We start from the raw sequence: 9,675 nt of genomic DNA, 5'->3' as shown, positions 1-9,675 counted from the left end.
TCTTGCTGGATTTCCTTCGTGGTTCTTTTACTAGTCTCTGCTCCCAGCATCTGACGTCAGAGCACTTCTCTGCCCACATGCCTTGCTTGACATAGCTCATCTGGACTCATGGCTTTTAATTCCAAACAGCTGATTCCTCTGAAGTTTAAGTCTCTGGCCTAAACATCTTCCTGATCTCCAAAACCACACCTTTGACTGCCTACATGACACCTCTGCTCCAGCATCTAACAGGCACCTCCAGCTTCACCAGGCCAAAGCTAAACTCCTGGATGCCCTGGTCCCTGCATCCCCAATCCTTCCTGCTTCAGCTCCCCACCCCCTAAATGCAATCCGTCTGTCCCACTTGCTCAACACAAAACAGTCCAGAGAACTTCCCAGTCTCCTTTGCTTCTATTTATTTCATCCAGCCATCAAAATATCCATCGTCTGTCTTCAAAATAAATATGAGCACTTCTCACAGTCCCTACCATTACCCTCATCCAGGTCCAAGTCACCTCCAGCTCGGCCTGAACCAGCACTTTTGAGAGGAGAGGAACACAGGAGGGGAGTGATAACTGTACAGACTGTCAAGTGATGAAGCCAGCCATGGGCCATTACATTCATCCAGGTCCAAGTCACCTCCAGCTCGGCCTGAACCAGCACTTTTGAGAGGAGAGGAACACAGGAGAGGAGTGATAACTGTACACTCTCAAGTGATGAAGCCAGCCGTGGGCCGCACCCATGTCAACTATGTTGGGTATTTCTGCCCAACACAGGCCCAGGCAGAGCTTTGAACAGGCAGTGCTGTGTAGCTTTGGCTCTGGCTCTGGCTCTGGCTCTGGCTCTGTGTGTGTGTGTATGTGTGTGTGCACCTGCGTGAAAGTGCATGCTCCTCTTTCCTGGGCCCCATAGGAAGGAGACTTTCAGGATCCACACTTGAGATGTCCACAGCTGCAACTTATACCCATGGTGACTTCAAGGATCTCTCTTTAGGAGGGTGTCCAGCCAGGCACCCGGCTTGGTTTGGACCACCAAGCACTGAGCAGCAGGGAGGCACTGCCCTGCTATGGCCCATGCTCCCTCCTGGCCATTCCTGGAGCTCTTGGCTGCCCTTGGACAGATGCTGGGGCAATGTTTTGCATCCCACATTCTGCACAGCAGTGTGTTTCCTTTTCCAACAAAGACATTTTCCATCAAGTGGAGCAAAGTACATTTTGGGAATTAATGAGACATGGAGAAAGGAATTTAAGCTTCCCATGGAGGCTCTGAGAAGGGTTGAACTGCCCATGAAATATGTAGAGGCATTTTCTCCCCAAGGACTGGGCTGAAATGAGTTGAGGGAATAAAGAGCTTCTCTGTAGAGCCTGTAGTTACAAGAATCTTCAGGGGCGGCTGCGGGCCACGTCTGACAGTTGCCTCCTACACTGCTGTCCCTGCAAGGAGCTTCTGTTTGGTCCTCTCCAGACTGAGGAAGTGCCTGTCTATAGTCAATCATCATCTCTGTCCACTGCAGTTACAGTCCTGGCCACTGGCATGGGAGGATTTGGTCAGATTACAGCAAGAGCACGGAGAACATCATAGATTTGACCATACTTGAATATGATTCTGAAGCAAAGATCTGTGGACCCTTAGATCTTGCAAGATGTGTTGGTCCCTGCAGCCTCAGGAATGAAGTGTCACATTCACACAGAGTTATCTCCAGGGAAGAGACTCTGTCACATTATTCTAGTATCTAAGGAGTTTACGGTTGGGTCATCTATCCACAATCTCATTTGCTGTGCATAAAATTCACCATGTTGCTATTCTTACCAGCAGACCTAGAGTCCCACAGAGAATCAGATTAGCTTAGAGAGAGATGGAAAGCCGCCATCCATAACCATTACCTTTGCAAACCTCCAGGTTGCAAATGATATCCCCGGCACAGGCACAGCATTGCACAAGTGCAGGATTCTGCCCACACAACGCTTTCAACAAAATTACACAATAACGTTTAAAAATAGGATGTGCCATTTAAATTTTGGATACCCAACTTTCCTCACACCTTGAAACATTTGGTAATATTGCCCCTGAGTTTAATATGGTATCAGTTTACTAGAACTGAATGTCAAATTGTTGGAAATTAGACTAACGGGTCTTCTCCAGTTGACCAAAGTTCCCACAATTCCCTGTTGTCCTATGCTTGTCCCATTTGCACAGATCACTTGCATCTGTGATCTTCAAAATTTGATTCATGACACACTCACTAGCCAAAGACACTCAAAATGATGCTTGAGGTAATGTTGCAAGTTTTGCACATCAGGCGGGGTAGAAAGTGTATGGCGCCCTGGTCAGGGTGCAGTCTCACCTTGTCCCTCTCTGCAGTGCTGTCATTGTCCAGGAACCAGGCACTGCAGAGTAGATGCTGTCTTTCTTGTGGCTCTTACAATTACAGAGGGCTTCTCTGGACTTCAGTCTCATCCTCTCATCTTGTGATCAGGTGGCCGGTCCTGGATGGGGCATTTTGAAAGGAAGCATGGCTGACTTGTGGACCATTTCATTCATTTCATTGGTTTGTCCATGTAGTAGCATGCCAAGCATATGGACGAACTGATATCTCTGACTGCACAGGAGTTCTTGTGGAACCACCGGGGCTTAACAGGGACTTGCCAGTGCCCATGCTGTGCCCACTCCAGGCTTGGCTCCACACACCCAAGGCAATGGGCTCTATTGCATCTTATAGCCAAAGGACCCTAGCTAGAGACAGTGCATTCATTATCCCCATGTCACTGGACACATCCAGGGTTGTCATCCCCCCACTACAGGATAAAAAGTGGCTGTTGTCATTCTTTTGCCTTTGGGGGTATTTTCATCTTATTCCTCACAGCACATGAAGTAAGAAATGGCAAGTGTTTCTTGACTCTGGTCCAGAGGTCAGAGTGTACACCACTAAAGCTGTCTTACTGTCAGAAATGGCTAGGCTCCCCAGATTTTAAGAGTCCAGCTCAGACCCGCCTCTCACCTTTGCAATACACCAGTGCTATGCCCAAAGAGAGTGAACCCTGAGCAAGTCACAGAACGACTAAGACTTACATCTAGAACACTCTCACTCCACAACAAATTGATCACTAACCCAGGTCCCAACAGATCCCTAATTGACTGTTAATCTACCAGAGACACCAATCCTGACCCCACATGGGTCCTTTCACCCGCATTTGTTTAAGAATTCATAAGTGCAAGTGTAAAGGATCCAAGTCTTCGGAATCTCAGGCGTGGCTTCCCTGAGGCCACGCTGCTGAGGATGGATGCTCCAAGTAGCTGGTGGGTCATGTACGTTCCCAGCCATGGACCCCAGCCCTGCACAGGCCTCCTGCAGATCTGAAGACCCCATCTACCTGGCAGGCACTGACTCGGCAACTGACCCTCCAGCACCTTCTCACCTAGACTCTGGGTCATTACACAGCCCCAGGGCTGCACACATGGGTGGGGCTCAGTGCACATTTTCTGGATACATGGAAAGATTAAGGAATAATGGCCAGTACTGAGTGTAATGCTATTTTTTGAGAGTTTAATTGGTTCTCACTATGTATCTATAAATGAGAAGAGACTCAGGGATTCCTGGGACACTTTTTTTTTTCTCTCCTCTGGCATCTCAGACCTGAAATGATGCCATCCGCTGAGCTCTGGGTGAGCCCCTCTTGTGATGTACTGCCACTTGCTTTCTCTGCACAGGAGTAAAGGGCCCACGGTCCTTCCCCTCTGTGTCTCAGCCGGAGTCTTAGAAATGTGCCAGGGCCCTGGCTCATGCAGGCTGTCTTAAGACTTTGTCCACCTTTGACTGCAGGCATTGTTCTCAGTGTGATGACAAAGGGAAATGTCTACAGTGTCCCATGCCCCAGGCTCTTTAAATTTTTTTTTTTATATTTTACTCCAAGAGTTAGAGGAAATTAAAATAGCATTTTAAAAAAGACCAAGGGTGGAGGGGAGACAAATATTGTTGGTGAATAATTTCCTCTGCACCTCACGGAAGTGCATGTGGCTATCTGGACTTTCACACCTTTAAAATTATGACTCAAGGAGCCCTAACTGTGAGAACTTGGCTCAGAACCAGTTCTTTAAAGATGAGCCTGTCATCACGTGTGGAAAGGAATAATGCTATTAACATGCCAGGAGTGTTTTGAAGTTAAGATGCGATAGCAGGGCATCCAGAACAGTGTCTCACTCAAAAAGACTTTAGTTTATTTCCCTTTTGATCTATGAAGATCATACCTCACCTCCAGTTTTAAAAGGAATGAAAGTCCTCTTAGAAAATGTCTCTCTGGCCTGAACCGTGATCCAGCCCAGGAAGATGGTAATGCCTTATAAACGAGATACCCTCTGCAGTACAGGTGTGTGTGTGGGGGTGAGCTGAAGCTCTTCAGAGAGAGATGATTGCTCCTTAGAATTGAAAGTTTCCAAAAACAAAATACAAATGAGGGCCTGGGGTGACATCACCCACTGCTCTGCCTTTCCTCGCTCTATTCAGAGTGAACTGTCCACGGCCACTCACTGATGGACACAACCAGTTCTTCCCCATACATCTAGGTTCTAGGAGACATCATCTTGACTCTGGTTTTAGGTGTTAAACTTAGTATTTTCTGTGCATCTACTGGGATACAATTAGTGCCTTTCTTCTCTTTGTCCAGACTTGACTTCAGTTGTCTTGGCGAGAACTTCAAGGATGATGGAAGACAGGGACAGTTCCTGACCTGCACTTGCTGAGAGGGAGATCACCCGCAGGGAACCCTCAGCCATAAGATGCCTTGCTTAGCTGCGGCTTTGCCTGGGGAGTCCAGCTGCCTCCATCAGTGATGCTGTGGCATGACAGTGGTTTTTATGGGTCTCTTGGCTTTCCTGATGATTGTAATTTTGTACTGTCTTTGAGTTAGATGCTATGTATCAAATGTGGTTTTTTAAAAAATTATTTATTTTATTTGAAAGAATTACACAGAGAGAAGGAGAGGCAGAGAGAGAGAGAGGTCTCCCATCCTCTGGTTCACTCCCCAGTTGGCTAAAATGGCCAGACCTAGGCCGATCCAAAGCTAGGAGCCAGGAGCTTTTTCTGGGTCTTCCATGCAGGTTCAGGAGCCCAAGGACTTGGGCCATCATCTCCTGCTTTCCCAGGCCACAGCAGAGAGCTGCATGAGAAATGGAGTAGCTGGGGCTAGAACCGGCACCTTTATGGGATGTTGGCACTACAGGTGATGGCTTTACCTTATACCACAGTGCCAGGCCCCTCAAATCTGGTTCTAATATTCCCTTCAGCATCCTCTTCTCTGATCTTAACCACAGCCCATCATCAAGAGATCCAGGCTAAGTCCCATTCTCTTGATTCTAGGCAGGTGGTACTGAGGCTCATACCTCAGGAATGTGTTGAAAGGGACACTGTTTGGCTTCCAAGGCTAAGTCCCGAGAGATGGGGCAGCCTCCATCCCATGTGCTGGGAGGCTGACTTGGGAGCCCTGAGTTACGGCCTAAGACTTCCAGCCACCTCAAGACCACCATGAAGGAGAGACCACAATAGGTGCTGCACGTCAAGTAGCACAGATGAGCTCCCAGCTGAAAGCCACAACAGCTGACCATCTGCCAGGGTCTCAGAAGCTTCCAGACTGAGTCAATGTTTGACTGCACCTGCTCAGCAGAACCTAAGCCATGAACCCTTTCATATTTCTGACCTACAAAATTGTGAGCAAATTTCAGAGGTTAAGCTACTCAGTTTTAGGGTGATTCCTTATGCAGCAGTAGTGACGGGGCACAGGAACCAGATTTTCACCTAGCAGACCTATTTACCTGGATTAATTCTAATTTCTTTTGTTCTAGCTATAGGGAAAAGTAAATTTCCATAGAAATCGCATTTGAGGCTTCCATCGATTTGTTTTATGCCTTGAAAATCTTTCTCACTTGAGCTGCTGTGGAAGCATGGAATATCTCTGGCCATGGTACAAATCTGTTTATTAGAATGTAGATTTGGCTAGCGCTGCAGCTCACTAGGCTAATCCTCCACCTGCAGCGCTGGCACTCCAGGTTCTAGTCCTGGTTGGGGTGCCAGATTCTGTCCCAGTTGCTCCTCTTCCAGTCCAGCTCTCTGCTGTGGCCTGGGAGGGCAGTGGAGGATGGCCCAAGTGCTTGGGCCCTGCACCCCCATGGGAGACCAGGAGGAAGCACCTGGCTCCTGGCTTCAGATTGGCACAGTGTGCAGCTGTGGTGGCCATTTGGTGGGTGAACCAATGGAAGGAAGACCTTTCTCTCTGTATCTCTCTCTCTCTCACTGTCTAACTCTGCTTTTCCAAAAAAATGTAGATTTGACAAGGTACTCAGAACAACTACCACCCATTTTGACAGCAATTCATTTTCCCTTTATTGGAAAGACTTTAGGGCTTACAGAAGTTTTTGGGATAAAGTCCTTAAAGGTTAGAAAGGATCACTGGAAGACAAAGAACCCAAGACAGTGCTAATTCCCAATGCTAAGAGATTGCTGGGGAGGTGGGCAGGGGAGTTATTGAGCTATGTAGAATATCACCAAAGAGCAGTTTGGGGTATGATAAAAGAAGACAAGACGCCTGCATGGTCTTTTCATGCTTCTGGGTCAGGAAAGAAAGATTCCATGAGCCTTTCTCGCATCTTAATTATGCACTTAATTGTGTGAACTTGACAGAGGTTTTCAAACAAGAAACACTGGAGGTAATTGAGCCCACAAAATAACACCCACCTGAGTACTCACTCCACCATTTCATGTAAACCATGGACTGCAGGAGAGAGACTGAGACCGGAGTGGAAAGTAAGCATTGCTGTCTTCTCCACTCTTGTTAAAGTTAAGTACTCAGTGAAATCAGTGAGAGTATGGCCCAGGGCAAGCACAGATCGCAGCAACAAACCCAATCACGTTTCTTTTTTTTTTTTTTTTTTTTTTTTTTGACAGGCAGAGTGGACAGTGGGAGAGAGAGACAGAGAGAAAGGTCTTCCTTTGCCGTTGGTTCACCCTCCAATGGCCGCCGCGGCCGGCGCGCTGCGGCCGGCGCACCGCGCTGATCCGATGGCAGGAGCCAGGAGCCAGGTGCTTTTCCTGGTCTCCCATGGGGTGCAGGGCCCAAGCACCTGGGCCATCCTCCACTGCACTCCCTGGCCACAGCAGAGGGCTGGCCTGGAAGAGGGGCCACCGGGACAGAATCCGGCGCCCCGACCGGGACTAGAACCCGGTGTGCCGGCGCCGCTAGGCGGAGGATTAGCCTAGTGAGCCGCGGCGCCGGCCCCCAATCACGTTTCTAATTAGCCCACAGAGAGAATAATTCTCTCAAAATAAACAGAGGTAGAACAGAGTAAGTGGATTTATGTTTTCAATTCAAGGCATTTGAGAAATGATTTTTGTTTCGTTGTTTTGTTTTGGCAGGTAAACTTGCTACCACACATTCTTAATCATGGAGAAGTGGGATTAAACCATTTAGGAAAGCAAGCAGAAGTCATGGATTTAATACATATTAAGGAAGCGTGAAATCTGATTGAAATATGATTGAAATTTTCTAAAACAAACAAGATCTTCCAGAATCTGCATGGGTGATTAGTACAATCAACTTCCCGAGCTCATATTTAAATAAGACTTCCGGGGCTGGCACTGTGGTATAGCACGCTAAGCCACCATTTGCAATGCTGGCATCCATTACTGGAGTGCTTGTTCGAGTTCCAGGTGCTCCACTCCTGATCCAGCTTCCTGCTAATGCACCTGTGAAAGCAGCAGATGATGGCCTAGATACTTGGGCCCCTGCCTCCGATGTGGGTGACCCTAGTAGTTTTCTTGGCCTAGTGTGACAAGGGACTCAAAGTTTAACTTGTCTACAAAGGATAGCACACCCGGATGGTTATAGACAATAGGTTATTTTGCTTGTTTATTTTAAAGGTTTTTTTTTTTTTTTAATTTGACAGGCAGACTTAGAAAGAGAGAGACAGAGAGAAAGGTCTTCCTTCCATTGGTTCACCCACCAAATGGCTGCCACAGCTGCACACTGTGCCAATCTGAAGCCAGGAGCCAGGTGCTTCCTCCTGGTCTCCCATGGGGGTGCAGGGCCCAAGCACTTGGGCCATCCTCCACTGCCCTCCCAGGCCACAGCAGAGAGCTGGACTGGAAGATGAGCAACTGGGACTAGAACCTGGTGCCCATATGGGATGCTGGCACTGCAGGCAGAGGATTAACCAAGTGGGCCATGGTGCCAGCCCCTTGCTTGGTTATTTTAAAACAAGGCCTATTCTTCATACAAATAAATGTTAATTTGTAACTGGCCCATTTCTAGCTTCTGTACCTCTGCTTGCTTGATAATGGCCAAGGCCACTAGACTGTGGTTTCTCCTCTCTACTCCTGGCTGCAGCCGCAAGATAACACAGGTGGCACCAAGATCAGTGATGCCATGCTTGACCCCGACCAGGAACAACTGAATAATTGAATCATTATATTTTTCAATAAGGTTACAAAAACCTGGCTGATTGGCTAGCTGCTTCTCACTTCTGTATGCCTGCTTTTTTCTTGCACAAGCTCAAGCGCATAATCAAATGTCTGATAAAAAGTAGATTTTTTCCTTTAAAAACTCCCCACCACTGCAACTCGCTACTGTCTTCTCTGGACTAGCTCTGTGAGAGGGCAGTCTCCAGCTGGCTAATAAAGACTCCTAATTCTACCCAAAAGTCTTGCTGTGTTTTTAATCTGTGCACTCCACAACACTAGAATGGGCTGTTGTGGGCAATTGGAAAGTAAACCAGTGAAAGAAAGACCTCTCTCTCCCTCTCTGTCTCTGTCTTTGTCTCTCTCTCTGTGTGTATGTGTGTATCCCTCTGTCATTCTGCCTTTCAAATAAGTAAATACTTTAGAACAAAATATATTTATATATGCATATATATATATATATATATATATACATATGATGCTATTCATGTTCCTGGAAAATGGTTTTCAGAGGGAGTCTTCAGTGGAGAAGTTTTTATTTATTTTTTATTTTTTGACAGGCAGAGTGGACAGTGAGAGAGAGACAGAGAGAAAGGTCTTCCTTTTGCCGTTGGTTCACCCTCCAGTGGCCGCCGCGGCCAGTGTGCTGTGGCCGGCGCACCGCGCTGATCCAATGGCAGAAGCCAGGTACTCATCCTGGTCTCCCATGGGGTGCAGGGCCCAAGCACTTGGACCATCTTCCACTGCACTCCCTGGCCACAGAGAGAGCTGGCCTGGAAGAGGGGCAACCGGGACAGAATCCGGCACCCCGACCGGGATTAGAACCCGGTGTGCCGGTGCCGCAAGGCGGAGGATTAGCCTGGTGAGCCGCAGTGCTGGCCTGAAGTTTTTTATATATATATTTTATTTATTTGAGAGGATTAGTTTCAGACAGAGAGAGGGAGAGACAGAGAAAAAGGTCTTCCATCTGCTGGTTCACTCCCCAACTGGCCGGAGCTGAGCCAATCCTAAACCAGGAGCCAGGAGCTTCTTTGGGGTCTCTCACATGGATACAGGGGCCCAAGGACTTGGGCCATCTTCCAGTGATTTTCCAGGCCATAGCAGAGAGCTGGATCAGAAGAGGAGCAGCTGGGATGAGTGACCCGGCACTGGTACAGGGTGCCTGCACCATAGGTGGAGACAGCCTACTGTGCCACAGCCCCGGCCCCCAGTGGAGAAGTTCTTGATTCACAATCAAAGAGAATGTGTTCTCA

This window comes from Oryctolagus cuniculus, chromosome 15, assembly GCF_964237555.1.
Source record: "Oryctolagus cuniculus chromosome 15, mOryCun1.1, whole genome shotgun sequence".
NCBI lineage: Eukaryota > Metazoa > Chordata > Mammalia > Lagomorpha > Leporidae > Oryctolagus > Oryctolagus cuniculus.
The sequence above is the reverse complement of the archived record's forward strand: the minus strand, read 5'-3'. Positions refer to the sequence as shown.